The sequence below is a fragment of the Lissotriton helveticus genome, chromosome 5_1 (genome assembly GCF_964261635.1).
Source record: "Lissotriton helveticus chromosome 5_1, aLisHel1.1, whole genome shotgun sequence".
Lineage (NCBI taxonomy): Eukaryota > Metazoa > Chordata > Amphibia > Caudata > Salamandridae > Lissotriton > Lissotriton helveticus.
The window spans coordinates 1,451,382,075-1,451,408,539 of record NC_136065.1 but is presented as its reverse complement, the minus strand read 5'-3'; the positions used below and the strand labels follow the sequence as shown (position 1 = coordinate 1,451,408,539).

Here is a 26,465-nt window from a genome sequence, read left to right as displayed (position 1 = left end):
TTGTATCTAACAGGCATACGGTGAGAACGTACAGCTCTAGTGTTGATTGTATTGTGTTCATCATGTGCACAATTTCCTTTATCACTTTTTTCCTCAACATCAAAAAAACATTGCTATCACAGTCTTCCTCTGATTGGTAAGGACCATTGAATACAGATACTCTGCTTAGATTCCACACTGAACCACCTTCAACACGCACAGCATTCTTAAATACTTCAATCACTTTCCTGGGAGTTGACCACATTGGAAAACCTTTACTCACACCTTCTTTCTTCTTGAGACGAACAAAATCACCCACATGAACAGAACGACCAGACATAGAACCCATTCTTCTTACCATTTCATGTTTCATTTTGTCTTTGTACAACTGCACCCTGTGTTGAACCGCTTCAAAATCTACTTTCAAACAATTCTCAAATCCAGCCAAGTTCTTTTTTAACCACCAAGGAACTAACTTTGTACTAGGCTTCCGACCTCTTAATAGTTCAAATGGAGTAACCAATGTTACCGAATTAGGTGATGTCCTGTAGGCCAACAACATAGATTGTAACGCTACTCTCCAATTCAACTCACTTTTGATGGAGAGTTGAATGGCCTCTTTGATTACACGGTTGAAGCGTTCAACTTGGCCATTCGCTTCAGGATGGAAAACAGCAATTCTCCTATGAACAATGCCACATTTAGTTAAAAATAATTCCATTTCCTTGCTCACAAACTGTGGGCCATTGTCAGTAACGACTTCCTGAGGAATTCCTTCTCTACAAAAGATCTCATCTAAAAATTCTATCACTTGATGAGAAGTAACTTCCTTAACCATCTTGACCTCTGGCCATTTGGAGTAATAATCTATGAGAACTATACCAAAAGCTTCCTGTTTAGGTAAACAACTAAACGGACCAATGATGTCCAACCCCAATTTTCGCCAAGGACCAGAAGGCAAAACAACTGGACATGGTTCAGGACGTAATGCAACAGCTGTTTTATCACTGTTTGAACAATAAGAGCACGCACGTACAAATTGATCCACACAAGAATCAATCCCTGGCCACCAAAAAGACTCCTTTAAGCGTCTCCTGGTGAAAGATATCCCTAAATGTCCTTCATGAGCAATTTTAAGGAGAGTATTCCTGATAGAAAAGGGTGGCACAATTTTGTCTCCACGAAGAAGTAATTCACCCTCCACAGCAAGTTCTTCTTGCACTTTAAAAAATCCCATCATTTCTCCAGATAACTTCCTTTGTTCCGGCCAACCATGTACAATGAAATTCTTGACATTAGACAATTCCAAATCATTCTTCACTGCTTCCAACCAAACTTCCTCCTGCAAAGAGCAACGTTCACCGCAGACTAAATTGACATCATGGAAAGTAAAAGCAACTTCACATTCCTCTTCAACAACGACTTCAGTGCCACTCATGTCAGAAATTAATCTTGACATGCAATCAGCATGTACATTTGCTTTACCTTGAACATACTCAACTTTGCATTGAAAGGATTGCAATCTTGAGGCTAACCTTGCAAGACGCGCCGACATGGATCTGCCTCCACCCGGAGCCATGAGATACACCAACGGTTTATGGTCAGTTTTTATTAAAAATTTTGTGCCCCATAGAAAAGGTCTAAAATGCTCAGCTCCCCAAAGACAAGCTAACAACTCCCTTTCTATGACAGAATAATTCTTTTCAGCGTCTCTTAACGCCCTTGATGCATAAGCAACAACCCACTCTTTTCCATTATCCCTCTGCAAAAGTACTCCACCCAAGCCCGAAGAACTTGCATCTACCATAATAATACATTGCATACCCACAACAAAAGGTTTAAGACACGGAGCATTCACAATAAATGATTTTAAAGTTTTAAAAACTTCTGTCATAACTTCAGTCCAAATAAATTTTGCATTTTTTTTCAATAAACATCTAAGAGGGTCAACTTTCGCAGAAAAATTTGGGATAAACTTAGCATAGAACTCTATAAGGCCTAAAAAAGCTACTAATTGTTCCTTTGATGTAGGGACAGGAGCATTTATAATACTTTCCACATGGTTTCTCTTAGGTTTGATACCCATCCCACTGATAGTGTGACCTAGATATTCCACTTCTTTTTGCCTGAACCTGCATTTGTCCAAACGAAGAGTGAGTCCTTTTTCTGATAATGCAGCAATCACTCGCTCCAAATTATTATCATGTTCTGAATCATCTTTTCCATATACTAAAATGTCGTCTTGAAACGCAATAGCACCACTTAACCCCTCCAATGTATCTCTCATAAGTCTCTGGAACACTGAGGCGGCACTTGCCAACCCAAAAGGCATACGACAAAATCTATATAACCCTTCTGGTGTAATAAATGTAGTAATGTTTTTAGATTCATCAGCAAGTACAACTTGATGGTACGCACTGGCTAGATCAATACATGAGAATACTTGTGCACCAGCCAATGTTGAAACCATTTCATGAAGGTTTGGTAATGGATGGGAATCCACCCAGATGGCAGAATTTACACTGCGGAGGTCAATGCATAGCCTCAGCTCACCAGAAGACTTAACCGAAATTACAATGGGTGAAACCCAGGGTGAAGATTCTATTGGTTCAATGATATTTTTATCACATAGATCTTTCAACATTTCTTTAAGTTTGACCCTATAAGATAGAGGAACATTTCTTACTCTATGTCTCACAGGAATAGCATTCTCATTTAATTTGATGACATGTTCAAAACCCTTATAACACCCTAATGTATCACTAAAAACACTGGGATATGTTTTACGTAAGCTTTCTATTAGCAAGGATTTTCCATCATGAGTACTTGACTCAGTTAATGGTTGTACAACATACACTGGAGGATCAGCTCTAGGATCAATTTTCATACCTAATTGGTGTTGGTGTGGCCAACTTAATAGTGATAATCCAGATCTTGACACATAAATTTTTCCAGATATATGTTGGTCAGCAAATTGTATGTTAGCAATAAAATACCCTACTAAATCAATCCTATGTCCAGTGTAACCACCAGGAGATACATCTGATACGATCAACTTCTTATTGTGAAATTTTTCCTTAAAAACACTTAGAGAGATTATGGTATACCATGCACAAGAGTCCACAAAAATTTCTAGCTTGATGCCATCAACAGTAATTACACAAGATGGAAATTTTGTGCACTCTCCATCTTCACACACATTAATAACTGTATTCACTTGAAAAGTCCCTTCGTCATCAGAGGAGTAATTTTCACAGCATTCATGTACACAATTCATCTTCCCATGTGATGATTTGCAATACCTTGTGAAATGTCCTTTCTTATTGCATTTAGCACAAGTTTTTCCTATGGCTGGACAATTTTTATTGTTGGCTAAATGCCCATCGCTCCCACACCTATAACACAGTAATTTAGAATCTCTCTTTTCAGGTTTTTGATTCCTGAACTTATTTTCATTTCGATATGAAAATGCATTCTTGGATGGATTTTCATTTCTGGATGAAACATATCTTTTTGATTTCTCCTGGTCTTTAGGTATGCTAAAAACATCATTTTTGTCATTTCCTCTGATCTCCTTAACAAATTTCTCTGAGTGTTCTATTGACTTTGCAATATCTATAGCATTGTTAAGTGACATATCAGATGTTGTCCAAAGACGTTCCTGCACTTTCTTGTTATTAGTCCTCATGAGAATCTGATCTCTCAAAACTTGTTCATAAGATATATGTTCAAAATCGCATGTAACTGCTAAGGATCTTAAGGCAGAGACAAAATCTTCTACAGGTTCATCTGTACGTTGTTTACGTGAGTAAAAAATGAATCTCTCCATAACTATATTCTTTTTTTTCCCATATCTCAAACTTAGCTGTTGCGAAGCATACTCATAGACATTTATGTTCCCTGGGTTTACTAAAACTGGTAAAGTTTTAAATTCTTTTAAAGCTATACCTCCCAAACAATGTTTTAGAAGTGATAATTTCCTTTCTGGCTCACACTCACCCTCCTCTAACACATCTACATATGCCAAAAATACAGGTTCCCAAATTTCCCATGCTAGAGGTGGTTCACCAGGTGATGACAGAAATGATGGTGGAGGTACAATACCAGCCATGAGTACTAACAATATTTAAACTAATACTGTAACTTGAAAATTATTCAATAAGAAACTGATTAGGATATATAATAAGAAAACTGATTATATATATGGTAGAAGCAATATCAATATTATCCAATTGTCAATACGTGGAGTACGTGTAATTTTTCCAAGCAGAGAAAAAATACCGAATATTTAGTTCGTGTAGAGGTCTTCACGTTGCGCAGAAAAAAAAAACGATTGAAAATCCAACTGGCCCTTTAATTCTCTACTGCTCTTGCGTGTAGGAAGCGTTATGACGTGAGATTCAATGTTACTGATGTCCAGAGCGTGATGACGCGAGGGGAAGAACGTCAATTTCTACTCCGGCGCGAGCTCCAGACATCGGCTCCCATGCAGAGCGGAACATTCACGAGACAGCGGCAACTTCAAAAAATGCCAATCCAAGTAAGTGAGACTGTTCCAATTTTTTAAGTAGTACTTGCGACCCTTCAATTTAACGCTGTTTTTATCTCCAGCGTCGGTACAGTACCTTTCTAATCTTTGAAGGACGCCGACGCCAGTTCCGTTTTAAAAATTATTGCAGCTCGATGGAATTTAAAGTGCCGGTTCCTTTTTATTTTGCATCGTAACGGAGAAAGAAAAAAAATGTTCTCCTAACTTCCCATTAAGATTAAACAGTTCCTGGATAATCCTTTTAAATCCAACCAATTTGTAGTATATTCAAAAAAAGAGATTTTTCTTTCTTTTAATCGCAGGTTACGAATCCCGCCCGTCGCCAGTGTAGGAAGTATCAGGAACCATAAATAAAGCACAATTTGTAGAATTAAAGTTGGACGAGTTTTATTAGCATCCTCTCGTCTGGAGTCACAAGCATGTAATGCCAACAGTCTCTACTTCACCTAACTCCCCCACATTCTAGTCTTTTGAATCATCACATAGTAACCCCCAAGAACACGAGCTAGTCACGAGCTATAAACACATAGCGCTCGTGACAACTATTACAACATATGTACAACCCAACACCCACTGCATTGACTTTGTTGACTATCCTTTCCCACATTTGATTTTTCTGGCTAATGGTGTATGTTGGACTATGCTTCCAAACACATGTGGTTCTACTCTGATTTTCTCATCTACCATGACTGACAACTCATTTTCAGTGAATTTGGGCATCTTCTTCTGTGCCATGGTGTGTGATGTGCAAATGGTTGAGAAGTGCAGGTGGTAGTGGTGATGTGTGTGGTGTGTGTGTGGTTGTGATGTGTGCTGATTTGCCTCTCCTTTATACTGTGGGGTTGGGCTCTTCAGTTCAGGAGTTGTGCAAAGGATTCTGGGCAGGGAAGGAGTTGGTTTTATACTCAGCTATGTGGGTGGGTCAAAATTGAGAAATCATGTCAGGTGTGTTATGTGGGTTGACCTGGGATTTGTATATTTTTTTGCCATGGGGATATCTCATTGGAGTATGTCAGATGTTTTTGGAGGCTGCACCAGGAAAACAGCCACACTAGGTAGCCTTGTTGTGTGGTTCCTTCCGACCGACATTCCTCTTTCCATACGACCTCAGCTGTGCAATTTTTCTCCTGCCGGCTCTCCCATTCATTTATATGCGCAATCGTGGCGGTCAGGAACAACTGATCGTTCCGCTTGGACCGCCATCGTATCCTAATTTCACGTGCGGTCATTCCGCTGGTCGAACAGCAGGTTTGGGTCTTTCCGCAGCAATACGGACCGCCGCAGACGGATTTTCAGCTTTTTCCGGACGTTACCGGCAGAGTTTAGTGGAATCCATCCACCTTGGTCGAATTTTTCAAGCAGTGAATCCTAATCTGACCGCAGGTTTTGCTGCGCAACATGCGGACGGTTATTTTCCACGACCACGGTGGTCCGTATGCTTTTCCGACCGCCCTCCTAATCAACTCAAATGTGACTTTCCGAAAAGAAACGTCATTCTTCACTTAGAAATATACTAGAGTATGGGTTAGTTTTGATCATCAGCACGGCTAAAAGAATTTCTGATGCAATGTTAGTGCCAATTCAAACCAGTGAGAACAGCCTCAAAACCACAGTACATATTTCAATATACAAAAAGAGATTAGAGGAAATTAACAAAGAGATGACCCAGCACAGAGCGTTTATCACATTGTCAAAAATGAATAAACTCCAGTAAAATATAAAAGAATTCAGTCATGCGACTACCTACCCTTACAGAACTGATAAATTCTACAACACTGGGCCAAAAACTCTATTATCACAGAAACAAAATGTAAGATGGAGGCCCATGCACGCAAAACTGGTCTTTTAGTTTGGATGACTGCAGTAGTAGCAGTGACGAAAGTGACAATGGAAACTGCGAACCCTTCTTTCCTCCCATGGGCCCACAGCTGGGATACACCTTTAATTTCTGGCACAACTGTTACTAACCATTTCTTACTGTGTTCCCGTTTTACCTCAAATGACCTCCTTCTTTAGGAAGAGGCAGGAGTGGAAAACAAATAGATAATACCAAAATCTAACAGATGAGCCACAGATAATCACATGCACGGAGCAAAAAGAAGGGCGATCAGCCCAGTACCAACAAGCAGACAAGTTAGTGGTAAACCTGAAGTCTCTGGTTTCGACCAAAACTAAGTTAGAGGTATTAAATGAAGAACTAGAATTTGTATCAACCCCTCATTCGCTAGGATTCTGGCATGTAGCATCTGTTCACTAAAATCACAAGACTACTTTAAAATCTTAGGTGCTCATTAGAATGTTGGGCGGATCGCCACCGCCCGCATGGAGGCGGCCATCGCCCAACATTTTCTCCCACCGGCATGCCATTTCCCCCCCACCATATTACCATGGCGGGGGGACCCGGGAGGACTGAAAGACCGCCCGCCAGTTTTAATATGGTGGCGGTGTCTTTTAGGCACTGCCAGCCATATTAGGATGCATGTAGAGGATTTGCCTTTCTGTGGCGGCGTTGCCGCTATGGAAAGGCATTCAGTCATTTACATTGGGCCTCTAGGGAATCTGGGGGGTGAGGGGTGCACATGGGGGGTACCTATGGTACCCCCCCTTCATTGTCATGGTCATGGTGACAGGCACCTAGCGGTGCCTGTCATCTTGTGCATGACAACGCAGGCAGTGCATTCCCAGCGGCGGTGCCGTGAGCACCGCCTGCCACAATGCTGGGAGTGGAGGATGCCACCGCCACGGTGGCGGTGGCATCCTAATCGCCAGTGTGGGACTGCCGCACCACTGGCAGACGGTCTGAGCACCGCTAGGGTGGCAGGCGGACAAAAGTCCGCCCGCCATCCTAATGGCCCCCTAAGTGTTGATAAAAGTAATTATAGCAAATGTGAAAAACCTGACCAGAGTAATGGGGTAAGGCCTCATTTCAAATTTTTATATCAAAACGAGGCCCAGTGGTGCATTTTGGACTCTCACCCTATATATTTCAATTTATATTTATTCCCAAAGGAATTGGATTGCCTTACATGAGCACCAGATTCATAGCGTCATCGCTTTTTGATCCTTCGATGTCGGCTCTTCCTATTATTATGAAGCAGAATTTACCAAGCGTTGGATTGTTCATCCACTAATAGGGAACTTGAGCTGGGATTAGACCGTCGTGAGACAGGTTAGTTTTACCCTACTGATGATGTGTTGTTGCATTACATTAGTTAAGATTCATTTTATTATTAATTTATAGTTATTAATTTAAATCCAATACCCCAGATCCAAAGTTGGCAACACTGGCTGTTAGGCCACATACATAATTCTCAATTTATGTTTCAAAGCCATACACAGGTGGGATGATTGTGTATGGCCAAGCCTAGTGAGCACATTCTCTGTTGAAATGACCCTGTGAAGTGAAAGAACAGTGGAAAACTATACTGGAATGTCCACACACAATATTGCTTGGGAATATCTGAAAGGGTTTGTTTCCATTGTGCATTAGTTTTGCTTTCCTACCTCCAGCTATATTCTGAAATATATTTACAGTTCATTAAGAGATATTTAAATTTCGTTGTGTTCCAAAAGTGCCATCCCACAGCCTTTTTTCACACTTACTCTACCCCAGCAAGATTGTCACATAGTTCACTTTAGAAACTCCCCTCACTTTGCAGTCAGAGAAAGAAAAGTAAATATCAATACCCATGTTAAAAGAATAAACAGATATTTGTCAGAAGACATAGTCTGTCATTTGACCTCTGTCTTTAAAGCACAGCAAATGTGACAAGATAAATATCAATTGTAAAGATATCTCTATTTATTGTGCTTTCACGACCCACCAGAAATCGACTGGTGGCCCACCAGTAGGTCGCGAACCATAGTTTGGGAAATGCTGTTCTGTTGTATGTGAGGTCATCCACACAGCATGAAGCTAATTATATTTATTGTGCATTACATGGCTCACGATAATTGGTGAATTTATATCACCAGCTTAAGAAAAATGTTTTCTCTTAAGCCCTGTATGTCAAGGTGATGGAAGTGTATTTGAAGTTGTTTTTTTATGAAATTCTGTTTATAAACGTATCCTATATTCATTTCCATTTTTTATTCTTAAAAGATTTACAGCATGTTCACAGATATCATGTATTATTTACCTGGACCACACACAAAAATACACCAAAATCTCTGCTGTCTTCGAAAGTTTGTTGAACGACACTTGAAAACGCATGAAGCTACAGTGATCCTCATGACTTTATTGACTCTTTCCTCATCAAAATGAAAAAGGTGAGCTTGATAAGACTGATTGCAATTGTAAAGTGATAACAGGAGGGTATGTTAATGAAGAGATGACATGAATCGGATGCCTGAGAGAATCCTGCACCTATATTTAGGTACAAAGAGGATATGTAAATGTGATTACCCATAATTTCTCATGTTACAAGTCATATCCTAGGGAAGGTTGTTTAAGGGGAACAATGGGGAACAGAAATACAGAACACTTGCTACCTTGCCACCATTCTTAGTCAGTCATAGCTTCAGTTCAGTATGAAAAAAACTGGCACTAAGACCCGATGCAACTGATACAGACAAACCCATACACATCCCGCTAACAATCACACACCCAAAAATGATCAGATAAATACTGTAACTCATACTCATCAACTTGCACTCTGCAGTGCTCATGCATTAGACTTTGAAGACCTCATTTCACACATCACAGACTTCACACACTCTTCATCATAGAAGCTTCGCTCATCCCCACATCTACACATATCCTACATGTCTTTGTTCCCACAATATATCAGATTCAATTTCACAATTCACATAGAACAAGAAGATTTTAATAATAAAAAAATGTGACATGCCCATACTATTTGAGCTAAAACCATGGTTCTACATATTGAAAATGATATTGTAATGAAGTACCAGTCTCTCCCATCCTTCTGTTGTGCGTGGAGAAGCCACATCTTGCTGGCTGGTGAAGAACAGGAGGTGGTGGGAGATGTGATGGAATCTGCACTTTTTACACTGCCACTCCTGTAAAGGCTTATCCCAACGAGAACAAAGGATTCCCTGGTAGTGTCGCAGGAGTGCCACAATGCAATATGCTGAGCGGGGACTGGCGCAGTTCCACTCAGCATATTATGAGTTTGTGGACTGCCAGCCTTTTCATGGCAATGCTCCGCAATGAAAAGGCTCAAGGTGCAGGAACAAAGGGGGTCCTAGAGGGCCCCCATGTCCCCTCACATGGAGATACATTCAGGGGGGAACAGCATGTGCCCTCTGTCTGTATTCCCACAAAGTCCCAGCACTGCATGGACATCACAGCACATGCTGTGCTAGAGCTTCTTTGCTGTTCTCATTGTGGTGCCTCTTTTCCAGGCACCGCCATGGAAAAGGCAAAGGACTGCTGTCCATAGCATGTGTGGAACTCGTGTAAACAAGTTCAACTCGTTCTACGGTCTGCAGTTCTTGTGTGGGTTTTGCGCAGCTGTGCCGGTGGAGAGATGGCTTAACTGCGCCTAACTCGTAATCATTTACAACAAGGGGTGGTGATGGACAGAGTCTCTGAATTAAGCAGAGTACTCTCACCCAGTCAAAAGATCAGGGCTAGATCCAACACCGTTTTTTAGCTCATTGCACCATCCCAGTTTCAGAACCTGGCTGTATGCAAATTAGTCTGTCCCTGGCCCAGTGCATCATGGGAACAGGGCAGACCAGACTACAAAAGCCAATTCTTACACTGGGAAGGAAACAAGCTTCCGGGGACCGGTTTCTGGCATTCCAGCCGTCTTCGGCCCGGCTTGCTTGAATCCTGATGGTGCAATGAGCAAGGGACTCACATCTGAGTATACCCTTCCACGCTTAGGGTGGACAAAATTATTTACAACAAGGGGTGGTGATGGACAGAGTCTCTGAATGAAGCAGAGTACTCTCACCCAGTCAAAAGATCAGGGCTAGATCCAACACCGTTTTTTAGCTCATTGCACCATCCCAGTTTCAGAACCTGGCTGTATGCAAATTAGTCTGTCCCTGGCCCAGTGCATCATGGGAACAGGGCAGACCAGACTACAAAAGCCAATTCTTACACTGGGAAGGAAACAAGCTTCCGGGGACCGGTTTCTGGCATTCCAGCCGTCTTCGGCCCGGCTTGCTTGAATCCTGATGGTGCAATGAGCAAGGGACTCACATCTGAGTATACCCTTCCACGCTTAGGGTGGACAAAATTATTTACAACAAGGGGTGGTGATGGACAGAGTCTCTGAATTAAGCAGAGTACTCTCACCCAGTCAAAAGATCAGGGCTAGATCCAACACCGTTTTTTAGCTCATTGCACCATCCCAGTTTCAGAACCTGGCTGTATGCAAATTAGTCTGTCCCTGACCCAGTGCATCATGGGAACAGGGCAGACCAGACTACAAAAGCCAATTCTTACACTGGGAAGGAAACAAGCTTCCGGGGACCGGTTTCTGGCATTCCAGCCGTCTTCGGCCCGGCTTGTTTGAATCCTGATGGTGCAATGAGCAAGGGACTCACATCTGAGTATACCCTTCCACGCTTAGGGTGGACAAAATTATTTACAACAAGGGGTGGTGATGGACAGAGTCTCTGAATTAAGCAGAGTACTCTCACCCAGTCAAAAGATCAGGGCTAGATCCAACACCGTTTTTTAGCTCATTGCACCATCCCAGTTTCAGAACCTGGCTGTATGCAAATTAGTCTGTCCCTGGCCCAGTGCATCATGGGAACAGGGCAGACCAGACTACAAAAGCCAATTCTTACACTGGGAAGGAAACAAGCTTCCGGGGACCGGTTTCTGGCATTCCAGCCGTCTTCGGCCCGGCTTGCTTGAATCCTGATGGTGCAATGAGCAAGGGACTCACATCTGAGTATACCCTTCCACGCTTAGGGTGGACAAAATTATTTACAACAAGGGGTGGTGATGGACAGAGTCTCTGAATTAAGCAGAAAACTCTCACCCAGTCAAAAGATCAGGGCTAGATCCAACACCGTTTTTTAGCTCATTGCACCATCCCAGTTTCAGAACCTGGCTGTATGCAAATTAGTCTGTCCCTGGCCCAGTGCATCATGGGAACAGCCCTGATCTTTGGACTGGGTAAGAGTGGTCTGCTTAATTCAGACACTCTGTTCATCACCACCCCCTTTTCTGAATCGTTTTTGGCCACTATAGGTGTGGCAGGGTATACTCAGACATGAGTCCCTTTCTCACTGCTCCATCAGGATTCAAGCAAGCCGGGCCGAAGAGGCTGAAATGCCAGAAACCGGTCCCCGGTAGCTTGTCTCCTTTCTGGTGAAGAATTGGCTTGGTAGTTTGGTCTGCCCTGTTCCCATGATGCACTGGGCCAGGGACAGACTAATTTGCATATAGCCAGGTTCTGAGCTGGGATGGGGCAGTGAGATAAATAACGGTGATGGATCAGCCCTGACCTTTGGACTGGGTAAGAGTGGTCTGCTTAATTCAGACACTCTGTTCATCACCACCCCCTTTTCTGAATCGTTTTTGGCCACTATAGATGTGGCAGGGTATACTCAGACATGAGTCCCTTTCTCACTGCTCCATCAGGATTCAAGCAAGCCGGGCCGAAGAGGCTGAAATGCCAGAAACCGGTCCCCGGTAGCTTGTCTCCTTTCTGGTGAAGAATTGGCTTGGTAGTTTGGTCTGCCCTGTTCCCATGATGCACTGGGCCAGGGACAGACTAATTTGCATATAGCCAGGTTCTGAGCTGGGATGGGGCAGTGAGATAAATAACGGTGATGGATCAAGCCCTGATCTTTGGACTGGGTAAGAGTGGTCTGCTTAATTCAGACACTCTGTTCATCACCACCCCCTTTTCTAACTCGTAATCAGGCCCTAAGACACAGGAGGCATGTCCTAAGCTCTCCCTGAATAGGCTGAGGTTGAAAAAGAAACATATCTCCTAAAAACCATACATTTTAGATGCTAGGTGGACACAAATCATCCTGGTGGCTAGAACATGCCACCATGAGTAAAATGAGCACACACTTGTTAAAATTGCCCCAACAGGCCTGCAAAAAACAAGGAAAAAAGCTGCCTTCTCTTGGGAGACCAGCCTGATGTGTGCATGTGGCATCATGTTCTCTAAGCTGTTGAAACTCCTTAGGAATAACCAGGGTTCCAGGGAGAAAAATGGCCAGGGCAGAGTGTGTGGCGCCAGTCAGCTATTATTTCATGTCCCGGGTGATCTCCATACCCCTGGGGATGGGTGATTAAAGAAGCAGCAACTAAGCCAACAAAAAACCTGTGCACGCCACACTCTAACCTCCAAATGCTTCCAGGGAGGCCAGAGCCCTAGGATTCTTGATCCGCATATTTGGGGATCCCCATGGCCAAATAGGAGCAGCTTGTCAGGAGGGGGTTCCCTCAGGCTGATGCTGACCACCAGGGTTCTACCGCAGGATCAGGAGAGCTGAAGCAACTGGTTGTCCCATGCTGACAAGAGAAAGGAGATTGATGGCTCTTGCACCAAATGCAAGAAGTGTTGCATCTGGGTAGGGAGCACGCTTGGGATCCTCCCGGGTTTAGGTTCCTGTGCTGCTTATTCACAGTATGGGTGTTTAGTGCTCCCTAAGAGTGGCAGGGTATACGAAGCCTAAAAAGAAGGCTTAGAAGCAACTAAGAGCAAAATGGTGAAAAAACAGCCCAAGCAAAAACATTTCCGGAGCACAGGACTGCTCATTAAGTATGCATGGGCCCGGCTCAAAGGAGCACCCCTTAATCCTCAAAGTGCAAAAATATTTAGTACATTTCCTCCAGTCGTACCCCAAGGAGCATGGGGACACCACCAGCTTATGGTGATGTGTTCTGGTAGCTGACAGGAGCACAGCAACCTGAGAGGAGTGAACACAAGGCTTTAGGATAGTCTCCCAAGTTGTCGAATTGATGACCCCGAGAAAGCTTTTCCTGTATTACAGCACTACGGACTTGGGAGAGTTTAGCCCGAAGGCTCTAGTATTCAGGGTCCTTGGTGGTAATACAGTGAGAATGCTTTCCAGTATTTGTAGAAATAGAGAGAAGACTAATGAAAGTTAATAGTGAAATTCATTACATGTTTTAATCAAGGTTGTGGAGACGTTTTTTATTACAGTGAAAAAAGCTAATAGTGAATCACTACTTGCATTAACGAAGGCAATTGAAAATTGCTGGAGTTGCATTGGTTAATTATGACATCTTTCTATTTGTAGTAAGGTGACTACACTCTGATAGGCCCATAGGCCTGCTTTTTGATAACTACACTCTAGCATATTTTATCTAATATAGCATGGTTTTAGGGTTCCGGGCTTAGTAGGAATGTCAACTATTATGAGGTGTCGCCATAGGTACTTCTACGTGCCACCATGTATATATAAGTTAATGCACAGTATTGAGTAGAATGTGAATAGTATTCATTTTTTAAGTAAAAGCTCCGATTGGACAATTATTTATTTGGTGTTGTTTGTTGTGGACCTGCACATTGGAGTACTAGACCACAGCACTTCCCTTCAGTAGGCATTGCACTGCTCTGCCTGGCAACTCTGAAAAGTTTCCTTTTTATAAATGTATTTTGTCTCTTACAGTTTCTAGTCTTATATCTCCATTTATTTTTGCGTTGTTGCATTTTTTATTATCATAACAAATCTTGAAAGTTAATTTCCAGATTGAATCATTTAAGAATACTCCAATACATAGAAGTGTCTTCCTGGCCAAGTTGTTGTTGAAGCCTACCCATGGCACATAAGACCATTGTTGATGCTGGTCTCTCTGAGAGTGGCAGGAACATTTACTTCAATATCCGTATTCCTCAGAAAATGAATTGTCTTCTCATTGTTAATGTTAAACTCTCACCTTTCACGAAATCTCTTATTTATATCACTGATCACTTTTTATCACCTTTTTCTTCTCCCTTGCAAAATTAAATATTGTCATCTGAAAAATCTTATTTTCATTTGAATTTAAATGACAATTCTTTTATTTGCCTATCTGCTCCAAATCTCCCATTCCAAAGCCTGTGTGCACTAGTTAAATAGTGGGAAACCAATCATCCTTGACTAATCTTTGCTTGAATAAGTAGCTACTTATTTATTGCAATGCATGCCTATAGTTGCCCATTGCCAACTAATAGTAAACATACATGCTTTCAGCATATTCAAGCTTATATTCACTTCTCGGAAAAAATGCCAAGTAAACTTGGTTGAGTGCCTTGTCTATGTTTTAATCTTCAACTACTAAAGACATTGTAAATACTTGAAAGCCGTTTCCTGTTCAAGTTAAATTAATAGATGTATCAGATATGTTATATGTTATGCTAGAATAAATCTCTATAAATAAGGGCTGATTAAACGGGGCCAACTTGTGATAGACTGATTTATTAGCATATTAAAAATATTTACAAATCGGTACTTAAAAATGATGTGGGGATATTTCCATGCTTTTAAGAAAATCACTAATATGTTGCACTTTTGAAATGTGTAAAAGATGTTGCTGATCATTTTGCCCCCATACTACTTACTTTTTCTTGAGAACAGTGTGGACATTAGGGTGGCCAGCCAGCTCTTTTCCCCCTTTCATGGTACACTACTCCTAATATTATTTTGAAAAATGTATTAGTAGTTCACATTTCACTACTATCACAGCTGCATTTTGGAATTTAGAAGGTTACTGTAAGGAAAGTGGTTTATTATTATATGATGCAGTTGTGCAACCTTACTGTGTAATAAAAGCACAATTCCACATCAGGTGCTCTAAGATTTATTTGTAAAACCTTAGCTCAGTCCTTGGTAGTTGTGGCTCAGAGAAGTAAGGTTTTATCAAAGGAGCAAGTGCAACGCTTTAAGATAAATCAAAAAGCAGTTGAATAAGAAAATGTGAAACACTATAAAAAAAGAATTCGGCACCAATTTAAAAAATAGGTTGTATTTTTATCTTTAAATAGACACCTCAAAAAAAAATCCACAGGATTCCTGAGATATGAGATTTAAAGAAACAGTAAATCACAGCTTTTTACTCAAAGCAATAAAACATTGTAATCTACAGCAGCTTGCGGTTTAGTGTTAGCCATGACAGGGGACTTAAAAACAGCTCTTTTTTTTTGTTTAAAAGATTTTTATTAGGATTTTTGCAAATACAATACACAAGCCATATGAAAAATAAGTAATTAACTTGATGAAGTAAGATATTAGGCATAAATCATATGAAAAATATATCCTACAAGAGAGAAGAAGAAAGAAAAAGGAGAATAAAGAAGAAAAATAGGAAAGAAGATAGACAGAGGGGAGGATAAGTGGAGAAAGGAAAGAGAGGAGAGAGAAAGAAAAAGCAATCTAAATAATGTAAAAGAGGAATATTTGCATGAAGGGAGAAAACAGAATTAACATCGGGAAGGTTTGGTAGAGAGATAGGTAGTAAAAGGGAGCCAGAGGAGGTCAGATTTAATTTTCTGAGAAACGGAAGAAGATGAAGCAATAGCAATCCTATGTTCATCACAAATGAAATTCCACCAAGTAAGTACAGACAATTTGGAGTTATATTTCCACAAGGATAAAATCACTTTAAAAGCAAGAGCAATAAAAAGATACAGTAATCTCGCAGAGGAGGGTACAATATCTATGTCATGTGATAAAGAACCTAAAAAAACGTGCAAAATAGATAAAGGAGTAGTAAAACCAAACATTGACATGCAAAAATTCCATACAGAATTCCAAAAGGATAAGACAGAAGGGCATTCATAGATTTGGTGCTTAAGCGTGCCCGTTTCTTTGGAACAGGACCAACAAAGAGAGGAGGATGACGGTGAAAATCTACAAATATGAACAGGAGTTATAATAGCTCTATGGTAAATAAAAAACAGAGATTGAGTGATACGGGCAGCAGCTGAAACTTTAAATAATTTGGTCCAGAATTTATCCCAAGTCATAACAGAGAAAAAAACTGACAAATCATTTTCCCAAGCAATCTCAACATTTGACTTAGAACGAGCCATAACATTTGATAACAGCAAAGTCTATACATATGCAGCTTTAGGTAAATGAGTAGAGAATAAAGGGTATAGAGGAGTAGAGGGAGTAATATGTGGCAAGGCAAGAGGAAATGTAAATGTGGACAAATGAGAATGTATGGCATTAGTAATGATGGTATATTCACGGAAATAGGAGGCGGGTAAGTGGTAAATAGTTTGTAATTCAGTAAAAGGAATAATAGAATTAAAGGAAAGAAATCGATGAACAAATAGAATATGCTTTTCCTTCCAATATTTGTAGTAAAAGGATTTACCTTTGTATTTAAGAAATTTATTATACCACACAATGGACAAGAGAAAGCATGGATAAGGATCCTTGGAAAATGTAGTATGAAGCAAAGTTTGAGAATATTTCAAAACTGGGTACTTAGCCAAAAAGGAGCAATTTGACATAAAAACAATATGAGGAAACGAAAAATTCTTCAATAGGGAACGCTCAAAAAGAACCCATCTGGGAATCGGGGTAGCTGAAAAATCATACGCTAAAGAAAAAGATTGTTTAATTAAAAAAGCAAAATGATCATTTTTAAAATTAGGGAAACGAACACCACCTTCAGTTTTGGGTTGAGTAAGCCTATTTAAAGCAATACGGGGATGTTTATTGTTCCACAGAAATTTAGTACAAATGGAATTTATGCGAGAAAAATAAACATTGGGCATTTTATTAGGGAGCATAGAAACAGTGTATAATATATGGGGTGTAATCATCATCTTGATAGTGTCAAGTCCACCCCACCAAGAAAGATATAAGGGAGACCAAATTTGGAGAAGAGATTAAAGTTTTTTTATAAGGGCAGTAAAAGTAAATTTAAGTGTATCAGTCAGTGATGAAGAAAACCAAATGCCAAGGTATTTGATTTTTAGAAGGGCACCACGTAAAATCAGTAGTATTAAAAATATATTGGTAACAAATAGCATTTAGAGGTAGAACTTCCGTTTTGGATAGGTTCAATTTATAACCCGAAATAGAGGAATGTAAACGAACTTCATCCAAAAAAGGAGGGAGAGACGTAATTGGATTGGTCATATAGATCAGTATGTCATCAGCATATGGAGATATTTTAGTCTCAACGGAGGAGGATGTGAAACCTGTAATCTGAGGATTAGTTCTGATGCGTTCTAAAAAGGGTTCAAGGCAGAGGATAAATAATAAAGGTGAAAGAGGACACCCTTGTCTAGTACCTCTAGCCAGAGGAAAACATCTTGAAAACTGATTATTAACAAAAATACTGGCACGAGGGGAGGAATATAAAAGTTTGACAAAGGAAATAAAAGTAGGACCAAAACCAAACCAATGGAGAGTCTGAAACATAAAATGCCAGTTAATGCGGTCAAAGGCTTTCTCAGCATCTAAAGATAAGGCAGCAAGCAGGTCTTTAAATTTTTTGCCAAGTAAAATAATGTTAGAAAACATACGAGCGTTATCAGAGGCTAGTCTGCCCTTCACAAATCCAACTTGATCAGTTTTAATCAAAAGTGGGACAATGGAATCAAGACAGGAAGCAAGAATTTTAGCAAGTTCAAGTTCAAGTTCAAGAATTTATATAGCGCACTACTCACCCAGAGGGTCTCAAGGCGCTTGAGGGAGGGAGGGTGAATTACTTATCAAAAAGCCAGGTTTTTAGCTGCTTTCTGAAGGAGAGGTGGTTCTGTGTAAGGCGGAGGTGAGTGGGGAGAGAATTCCAGGTTTTGGCCGCTAAGTAGGAGAAGGATCTTCCTCCCATGGTGGACCTGTGGATGCGCGGAATTGCGGCAAGGGCTTGATTGGATGATCGTAGTTGGCGGGTGGGTGTGTAGAAGGACAGTCTTGTGTTGAGGCATTCGGGTCCTAGGTCGTATAGGGCCTTGTGTGCGTGGGTGAGGAGACGGAACGTTATTCTCTTGTTGATGGGGAGCCAGTGGAGGTCTTTCAGGTGACCGGAAATGTGAGCTTGACGGGGGATGTCCAGTATGAGTCTGGCTGAGGCGTTTTTGATGCGTTGGAGTTTTTTCTGTAGTTTGGCAGTGGTTCCGGTGTATAGGGTATTTCCATAATCCAGTCGGCTAGTGACTAGTGCGTGGGTGACTGTCTTTCTTGTTTCGGTGGGGATCCAATGGAAGATTTTTTGGGCATGCGTAGGATGTTGAAGCATGAAGATGAGACGGCGTTGACTTGTCTGGCCATCGAGAGGGAGGAGTCCAGGATGAATCCTAGGTTACGTGTGTGATCTGTAGGTATGGGTGCTGCGCCCAGGGCCGGTGGCCACCATGAGTTGTCCCAGGATGAGGGGGATGATCCTAAGATGATGACTTCCGTTTTGTCTGAGTTTAGTTTTAAACGGCTGTTCTTCATCCATTTGGCTACTTCTTTCATTCCTTCGTGTAGATTGGTTTTGGCGGTGTTTGGGTCTTTGGTAAGGGAGAGGATCAGCTGGGTGTCGTCTGCGTAGGAGATGATGTTGAGGTTGTGTTGTCGTGCGATGGAAGCGAGGGGGCTCATGTAAACGTTGAAGAGGGTGGGACTGAGTGATGATCCTTGTGGTATGCCGCAGATAACTTCGGTGGACTCTGATTTGAATGGGGGGAGGCGGACTCTCTGGGTTCTTCCGGCAAGGAATGAGATGATCCAGTGCAAAGCTTTTCCTTGTATTCCGACGTTGTTTGAGGCGTTGTATGAGGGTGCTATGACAGACTGTGTCGAAGGCGGCAGAGAGGTCGAGTAGGATGAGGGCGACTGTTTCTCCGTTGTCCAGTAGCGTTCTGATGTCGTCTGTAGCTGCGATGAGAGCGGTTTCGGTGCTGTGTTTGGCCCGGAAGCCAGACTGTGAGGGGTCGAGGGAGTTGTTGGATTCAAGGAAGGCAGCGAGCTGACTATTGACGGCTTTCTCAATGACTTTGGCAGGGAATGGGAGTAGTGAGATGGGGCGGTAGTTCTTGAGTCCTGAGGGGTCTGCTGTGGGTTTCTTCAGAAGTGCGCTGAGTTCGGCATGTTTCCAGCTTTCCGGGAAAGTAGCGGAGTTGAAGGAACAGTTGATGACATCGCGGAGATGGGGTGCGATGATGGAGTCTGCTTTTTTGAAGATGTGGTGAGGACATGGGTCGGTTGGTGATCCTGAGTGGATGGAGTTCATCAGGCGGATGGTGTCTTCAGTAGTGATTGGGTTCCAGGCGCAGAGGTCGTGAGAGTGCTGTTTTGGTTCGGAGGTGGGTGGAGTGGACTGTTCTTCGGAATGGTTTTCAAAGCTGTTATGTATGTCGACGATTTTGTTGTGGAAGAAAGAGGGTATAGAGTCGCAGAGGTCTTGAGAGGGAGTGATGTCGTTGGTGTCAGCGGTGGGGTTGGTAAATTCTTTGACGATGTTGAATAATTCCTTACTGTTGTGGGCGTTGTTGTCTAGTCGATCCTTGAATGCAGATTTCTTGGTGGATCGGATTAATTGGTGGTGTTTGCGGGTGGCGTCCTTGAAGGTGGTCAGGTTGTCAGTGGTTGGGTTTTTTCTCCAGGTTTTCTCGAGGGTACAACATAACTTCTAAGATTTCTTAAGGTCATCGTTGAACCAGGTGGCTTTTTTGTTACCTTGTTTGGTCTGGTGGTTTTTCAAAGGTGCTAATTCGTCAGCACTGTGGGTGATCCATTGTGTGAGATTGGTGGTAGCATGGTTTGGGTCCGATGATATGGCGGGAGGGTTTTGGTTAAGCGATGTGAAGAGTTGGTCGGTGGTGATTTTGTTCCAGTTTCTTCGAGGAATAGGTTGTGGGGGGTTGTGGGTCGTTGTTTTTTGTAGCTGAAGTGAACGCAGCAATGGTCTGTCCAATGGAGAGCTGTGGTGTGATCGAAGGAGATGTGTTTGCTGGAGGTGAAGATAGGGTCGAGCGTGTGTCCGGCAAGGTGGGTGGGGGTATCAGCAAGTTGTTTGAGTCCGAGATTGGCCAGGTTGTCCAGAAGGGTGGTGGTGTTGCTGTCGTATTTCTTTTCCAGGTGTTAGTTCAGGTCTCCCAGTAGAATGTAGTTTTCCGAGGTGAGGGCATGCGGGCTGATGAAGTCAGTGATGTCTTCGCTGAATTGTGTGCGGGTTCCTGGTGGTCTGTAGATGAGGGTGCCTCTGAGTGTGGTCTTGGGGTCGGTGTGGATCTGGAAGTGAAGGTGTTCGGCGGTCGCGAGGTTATCGTCGGAGTTGGTCGTGATTCGGATGGTGTTCTTATGGACTATGGCTATGCCACCTCCTGTTTGGTTGGTGCGGTCTTTTCGGATGATCTTGTAAGCGTCCGGGATGGCTATGGCGATGTCGGGGGCAGATGAGGCGTTCATCCAAGTTTCTGTAAGGAAGGCGACGTCCGGCGATGTGGTGTCGAGTAGGTCCCGGAGTTCAGTGGCGTGTCTGTGGACCGAGCGGGTGTTCAGCAGGATGCACTTCAGGTGGTTAGAGTGGGAGCAGTGTTTGGAGGTCGTGGATTTGGTGTGGGTCCTGAAGCAGGTGAATTTGCAGGAGTGGCAGGCGAAGGGTCCATGGGTGTATCCTGGGGCAGCCTCGCAGCATTGTGGTTTGCGGCCGGGGTTGAGGGCAAGGAGGGTAGCGGCGTCATACGTAATGCGGGAGGAGTGGGTATTGCGAGGGCCAGGGGGTATGGCGCTGGGCGCGGTCCAGGCGCGGACGGGCGTAGACGGGCTTACCTTTGCAAAGATCTTACAGTCATAATTAATTAATGATATGGGGCGGTAATTTTTGCAAATGGAATGGTCCTTATCAGGTTTGGGAATAATAACAATCAATGCATCCATAAAGGATCCGGAGGCCCTAGCATCTGCAATAAAAGAATTAAATAGTTGTAAAAGTTTTGGGGCAAATATTGAATGAAAAGTAGAGTAAAATTCAACAGGCAACCCATCAGGGCCTGGTGCTTTCGAGTTTTTCAACAAATTGATGGCCAAAATCACTTCCTGAAGGGTAATGTCATTTTCTAATTGCGCAAATTCATCAGAAAGCGATGGTGGTGAGGGGAGACCATCAAAAAAAGAGGTTAAGTTTGGAGTGGAGGGATGGGTGTCATCAGTATATAGAGACTGATAATAGTCATGGAAAACCGCAGCGATATCTTCATCGGATGTAACAAGTTTATTATCAGTTTCAGAAAGGATAGGGCCAACAGTTTTATGTTCAGATTTGATTTTTAAATAATTAGCTAGCATCTTACCCGCTTTGTTTTGACCTCCATGGAATTTGGACTTAATCTTGAGCAAGGTATTACAAGCTTCAAAAGTGGCAATTTTATTAAGTTCGGTTTTTGCTACAATTAGATCCTGAAGGGCAGTAGTAGCCTTAGATGTAAAGTAAGCATGCTCTAGTTCTTTAATTTTTTGCAGTTGCTCCTTATATTTAGTTATATTTAAATTCTTTTTTTTGAGGCATAAGAAATAGTAAAAGCTCGAAGAACAGCCTTAAAAGCGTCCCAATTATTGGGAATAGAAGGGTCAGATGGGTTATTAAGGGTAAAAAATTAATTAATAAAAACAGTAACCTCCTTAACAAAAACAGCATCTGATAAAAGAAAAGTGTTGAATTTCCAGCGGTTAAATTTAGAAGAAGCAAGGGAAAGATCCAGGACAGCATATACAGGTGCATGGTCGGAAATGAAAATGGAACCAATTTCAGAACGTTGAATAGAGGGAAGTAAGGATTTACTAACTAAAACACAATCAATTCGAGACCGGGTGTGGTGTACATTTGAGAAAAAAGTATATTCGAGTGAATCAGGGTTACAAGTTTTTCAGACATCATATAACGGACGTGATGTAATGGCAGATTGGAATGATTTATGAGACTTATCTGGTTGGAATTTACAAGAGGAGAGCCTGTCAGAGAAAGGGTCTAACCATTGATTAAAATCACCTGCAATTACTATGTTGGGACAATCTATAGAGAACAGAAGAATTTTAATGTCATTCCAAAATATGGGATCAGGGCGAACAGGGCCATAGATATTTAATAAGACCAATGTCTTATTTTGAATCACAATCTTCGCCATTACCCAACGACCATCATCATCATTTTGAGTAGACAATATTTGGACTGACAGAGCTTTATGAAATAGTATAGCAACACCCCCTTTTTTGTTAATAGCAGGGGAAAATTCAACTTGGCCTACCCATTGCCTTTTCAACTTAACCGATTCTACATCATTACAATGTGTTTCTTGGAGAAAACCAATTTGAGAATTAAGCTTAGATAAGTGGGACAGTACCTTTTGTCTTTTAACGGGATGACCAAGACCTCGGACGTTCCACGAGACAAAGTTACACATGGAGGATGGTAAGGAGGATGGGGAACAATTGGAGTGGAAACACTTCAAGGGAACAACTACAAAAGAAAACACAACAAATAAAAACATTAAATGGGACAACTCGTCCGACATATTCACAGCAGTAAAATACAATATTGCCAAAACAACAATAGGAGATAAGGAAAAACGGTGGACCAAAAAAAGAGATTGTTGAGAAAAAGAACAGTAAACAAAGATAGGGACAATAAGAAAAAGCCAAGGAAAGAAAGAGTGTAAGAAGGAGGATAGAAAAAGCGAAGAGAAAAAGAGAAGCAGTAAGAAAAGAGTGAACAGATCAAGGCAAGAGAGCCAGGTCTGAGGAGAAAAGAAAAACCAAAATAGCAGGAGCGTAGCGAAGCCGAAGAGGAGGCGGTTCCCAGCGAACACCACAGATAAGGGAATAGAACCAAAACCTCAAGAAGAAAAGACATTGAAAAAAATGAAATTACAGAGGAGAAATATGAAGCACAAGACTCAGAACAATCCAGACCAGGAAAATAAGCAAAGGGAAATAGAAACATCAAACATTAGTATCCATGCCAGAAGGAGTGATATTCTGCAAAAATGAGTGGAGCTTCTGTGGATCATCGAATGAGCGAGTGTGACCATTGTGAGTAATTTTACAGAAACATGGATGGAGAATGCCATATTGGATATCCAATTGTCTGATTTGAGGTCGAAGATTCAGAAATGCTTTGCGTCGAGCATTCTTTGCATTGGAAAGATCTTGAGAAATAAAAATATTATGACCGGACCAAATAAGACGTCGTTTGAGTTTAGCAGCCTTCAACACAGTCATTAATTCTGTAAATTCAAGAAAAAGCATAATAATACCACAAGGCTTAGAGGCATTAGGGTGAAGGTGACCTAAATGATGGGCTCTCTGAATGTTAAGAGGTTGTGCCGTAGGTTGAAGTTCTAGGAGATCCTTTAGAAATTTCTGTAGAAAGGACACCTTGTCAGGACCCTCAATATTTTCCAGAAGACCATAAAGGCGTAGGTTGTTCCTACGATTACAAGTTTCAATTTGTGAATCTCTTGTTCCATTAAAGGGATCTTAGAGGAGACATCCTGAATGTCACTGACACATTGTTCCAAATGCAGAACTTTGCCTTCCATAACAGCCAATTCTTCTTCAATTTTGACGTTGGTAGCAGACATAAATAGTTGAAGACCACAAACCTCCTCCAAAATAGAGTCCAGAACAGGATTTGGAAACAAAATAGGAGAGGGCGGGTCATTTTTAGGTCGCTTTGGCTTAGTTCCAGTGAGAGAATGTTTTGAAGTGCCTGACGCCGGAGCCATGTTGAAAACGAGGAAATAAATCCAAAAGGAACAAGCTGCACGACTTGACAGGAGCACACACCTTGTAAACGCACTAAGACCAGAAATGCAAATAAACACCTGCAGTTCAAAAATGTATGCCCGACAGTCTCGCTCAAAAAAATATGCAGGATAAATAAATATGTGGTAGCCCCAAAAGAGCAGCAAACAGGAATGTGAGGGTGATGATTCATGAGTTAGAACAGTAGACTGATTGCCTGACCAAAGAACCAAAGACCATTCATGAAGGAGAACATGGCTTCCAGGTTGAATAGGGCTATAGAGCAGATATGAACTCCAATCATAAAATACGTTGAAGCACTTTGGAGAAAAACAGCATTGCAGGAGCAAGAAAACAGCAAAAACAGGCGTTCGCGCCGAAATACAAAATGGCGGCTGGCATTACCACATAATAGGTAGAGCAGAGGCAGTTGAGGAGGAAAAATGCCAGAAATAGCAAATATTCATCGCGCTTTACACCACATTGACAGGAGTAATAAGGAAGTGGACACGCGATATTTAAGAGACACTAGAGGCTCAGCATAACAGCAACATTGGCCTCATTAGTTGCTGAGAGGACGCGGGCTCGGCAGCACAAAATGGCGGCCGCCCGCGTCCAAAATTGGAAAAAATTACCGGCAGTCAGAATGAGGCGAAAACAGGTCGGCAGGCAGCAGACAAGGACACCGCCGTATTCAGGGCATGTTCCGAGAATTGAAACGCCGAACGGAGTCCTCTGCAGTGCAGGATGAGGTCCGCAATCTTCCTCGAATGTTTGCAACACCGCGGAGCTCATCGAGGAGACGACATCACTCAACGGCGCGTAAGCCACGCCCCGCTTAAAAACAGCTCTAACAGCAATTTAATTGTGGTTTAAGCATTCTCCAGTCCAGTGCTAGCTCCTATGGGCAAACCACCATAGAAGTAAATAGAGTGACCCTGATGCAAATTCCTTGGATGCTGAAGACGCTCAAGGAGCTCAGTAAGCTCCTCTAACATTGGTCTTAAAGCTTTGTTAGTCTAAATTGTATATTCTTTTAAATGTTAGTCATTTATTTGCGCCCACTTTTCCTCATGTTGTTGTTTTAAAATAGTAGTGGAGAGAGCAAAAGGAAGTTCCATTTACCAGTGCCGACTCACTTCTGGGCCGGCCGCCATTTTCGGGGTTAGGGCTCCAGTTTCACTGGCTCACTGCCAATAAATGTCAAAGAGGGACCGGGTACGCAGCGGATGCGCACAGTGGACGTACTGCTTGCGCGTCAAAGGCAAGCCCATCTGCACCCGTCCATGTCTGGAAGGCACCAGGCACCAGTACCCCTGTTCCCGTTGTCAGGTATTCTATGAAGGAATGTTTGAATCTATGCCATAGTGAAAAAAACTGGTATTGCCACCCTCATGATTGGGTCTTTAGCACAGACAGGTATGAATGTTGAATGTGTATTTCCACTTTTAAGAAAGACCCTAATGATTAGCAGAGGCCTGCCGTCTCTACAATTTCCACCAGAGAAGCGGCAGACAGGCAAATGGCTGGGGGTATGTACCCTGTATGCTGCTCAACTCAAGGTTCCTCATCAAAAATAAATACGAATTTGCAGACTTTTTCAAACGTGATCCAGACATCACCTTTCTCACTGAGACCTGGGCTGACAGTTCCTCTGACCCAGATATTAAGATTGCCATCCCGATGGCTTTATCATTTAAAGGCTGGATAAAACAGATAAGAGCGGTGGGGGGATAGCGATTGTGCATCGAAGCTCAATTGAGGCCAGCTTTCAGTCAATACCCCATCTAGATTGTGAAGCACTTAGCTTTAGTATGAAAATGAACAAGTTGTATGCGTTTTAGGGACAATAAGTCCAACGGCCACCTTGCCCAAGGGCTGGTTCAGTGATAGAATATTGATGTCACAATAATCAATGTTTTAAATATCGAGGAAAAAAATATCGACTGCAAAAATATCGACTCCCATACCTTAACAGATAAATACAAAAATATTGACTCAAACGTATTGAGGTAACAATTTATAGATGTAAAAAATATCGATTTAAAAATATATATAAAATAAAATATGATATATTAAATATATTAAAAACAAATATTATTTTTAACAAAATATATTACATTTAATAAACACTTTACCTAAATATAAAATATAAACTGAATTAAAAAAAATATAAACACACAAACATAATAATTTATCCATATAACTAGCATTACAATAAGTGCAAGAGTAGGGAAAGTGTTGGATAGCAGAGGGGTAATAATTACTATTCCCACTTCAGTGATAGCACCAGTAG

General features: G+C 41.9%; 1 pseudogene across 1 annotated transcript in view; it reads left to right on the top strand.

Annotated features, from left to right (window-relative positions):
- LOC144755475 (cytochrome P450 2A9-like) overlaps positions 1 to 26,465 on the top strand; it is a 572,487-nt pseudogene that overhangs the window by 299,129 nt on the left and 246,893 nt on the right. Inside the window, exon 5 of the transcript XR_013594897.1 lies at positions 8,631 to 8,797. The product of XR_013594897.1 is annotated as a cytochrome P450 2A9-like (transcript). The remainder of the gene's footprint in view (positions 1 to 8,630; positions 8,798 to 26,465) is intronic.